This window comes from Malurus melanocephalus, unplaced genomic scaffold (assembly GCF_030028575.1).
Source record: "Malurus melanocephalus ecotype Western Australia unplaced genomic scaffold, MMel_1.1 scaffold_839, whole genome shotgun sequence".
Taxonomy (NCBI): domain Eukaryota; kingdom Metazoa; phylum Chordata; class Aves; order Passeriformes; family Maluridae; genus Malurus; species Malurus melanocephalus.
The window spans coordinates 137,760-140,326 of NW_026624071.1; positions in this window are offsets into that span (position 1 = coordinate 137,760).

Genomic DNA, 2,567 nt, shown 5'->3' on the forward strand with positions numbered 1-2,567 from the left:
ACTCCATTTTGTCTTGAGATTACTAAACAATGCCGCAAGAACGACAAGTTACAAYGCTGCAGAATTAATGGACTTCTACCAGCGGGACATTCATCACTCTCTTCCCTACTCCTTATAAAAAAGGAGCACAATTTTGCTTGGCATATGAAAATAGTGAAGTCAGTGGCCAAATTGCACATTTCATTCCCATTTATCTCAGGAGTAGACAGAGACCTCTGAAAAAGGAACAACAGAAAACTTGCTTTTATGCCTTTTTTTCTAATATGTTGCTAGGGATTGGCAAAACACAATCCCATCTTCATCAGCAGTATAATTTAATAAAGCAAAAGTAATTTTACAATATGTRTTTCCACATATTCCAATTCTCCTTCTTCCTGTACTGCTTGAGAGGAGGAAGTATTCAGGTGTGATGTTGAGCCCAGGAAGAAAGAAGACATGGGGGGAAGCTATTGAAAGATTAAAKTTTTCTCATTATCTGATTGATTTCATTGGTAATAAATTCAATTAAGTTCCTCAAATCAAATCTGGTTTTGCCATGATGGTGACTGATCTCTCCCTGCTCTTTTCTTGACTCACAAGTCCTTCACTGTGTTTTCTCTCCCCCACCCAGCTGAGGAGGAAAACAATAGAGAGGCTTTGGTGGCCACCTGGCACCCGTCAGGATGAACTCACCACAAACATTCGATAAAATACTGTTGATTTGCTTGAARTCCTTTAGCCTGGARAAGGCTCCAGGGAGACATTATTAGGTCTTTCAGTACTCAAAGAGGGGTAATAAATAGGTGGAATGAGTTTTTTATCAAGGCCTATAGTGAAAGGACAAGGTATAAAGGTTTCAACCTAAAAGAGGGTAGATTTGAAATAGGTATGAGGAAGAAATTTTTTACTGTGAGGATGGTGAGGCTGGAAAAGGTTGTCCAGAGTAGTTGTGGATCTCTGGGAGTACTCAAGACCTGGCTGGATGGGGCTCTGAGCAACCTGGTTAAGTGGAAGTTTTTCCTGCCCACAACAGGGGAGTTGGACTAGATTACATTTATTGGTCCCTTCTAACATGAACCAACCTACGTATTTATTAAACAGCCAAAATATTCTTACAGAATTAAAATAAAACATAAATTCATCTTTATTCAGGCACAAAATCATAGTGCTAGTGAAGGCAATGTCCGTCCATGTAGTGCAACATAAAAAGAACATCTTCTGATTTAAAAAYTGGTCTTCAGAGGATAATCCATTCTTCTACCTGTCTGTACAGCACCAAACATGCAAGTGCTACCACACGTCAAGCTAGTGATACAACCCCCAAGCAAAAAAAGCATATTTAATTTCATCATTGAGAGGTATGTGTTTGGGGCCTGTTWCAACCATCTTCTCAATTTGTGCTATATTTTTTATAAACTTTACCTTAAAAGGGGATTAGACAAACTGTGTAATCAGCCCCTTGATTATCACAGTTGSGGTTCTGTGGTTTTGCTTAGAAGCCTCCCGTGGGCTCAGACTTTCAGCAGCCAGCCTGGATCCTACGGGATCCAACCATACACCATTATACTGAGTGCAGGGTGCCCTACACACTCATACAGCACCCCATTTCTTCCATGAGGCTGTTGTTWAGAGGAAGCAGTGATTTTGCTTCCAGCTGAAGAAATACCTAATTAAATCTTTTATAAATTATACAAGGAAGCCAACAATTTCCAACCCTGTAATTATTGTTATTTGTTCAGCTCACAGCTCTTTCATAAAGAAGCAGGCTTCAGTTCCAGCTGTCTGTTGCAGAGATGTTCACTGCAGGTGTCGAAGTGAACTAAAGAAAGAAAAGGACTACTTGAACCAAAGAATTCAGAATAATTCTGCTACCAGAAAATTACTGCTCCACAGAGAAKTTTCCTTGGACTATAAATTTAGAGACTTAAAAGCTGTATTTTATATATATAAACCAAGGCTTTCTTTATGTTTRTTGTTTCTTGCAGTTTTCTGTAATTTGAAACCTACAAAGACTAGTCTTGTGTCTTAAGTCAGAACAATTCCATCACTGCCCAGTTAGAAGTGAGTGCAAACTGAGAAGGAAGCTGTTACTTGGGAGCTAGTAAGTCACCAGCTGAGTTGTTTTATGCTGAGACTATAAAAAAGACAAAAGTTAAGAAGAGCCAAGTGAGAAAGTGTTACTTCAGTAATATGAACATAGTTACTTAAAATCCCATGATCCCATTAAATGGTGATGTTCCTGCCATTGCTAAGCAAAATTTCAGTTTAATCACAGTTAGTGATTAAAGCAGACTGTCAGAAACACAGCTTCAGTGAATTCACACAACACTGTGAGATGCAGAGCCCAACCCTTATGAAACTGTCCATTGAAATAATGTGGCATATGAACCAAAAATATATCCTTTCCTCAGCCTTCATCATGAACAGCACAGATCAGTCAGACCTTGAATGTTCAAACCCTTATCCTGCAAATGGACCTCAGTTGCTGGGAGACACATTAACCCAAATAAAAAGGTAGCAATGCTGAGAACCAGCTTTAATGAAATGAAGAAAGGATGACAGCTTGCATTAAGATGACATTGGAAAAC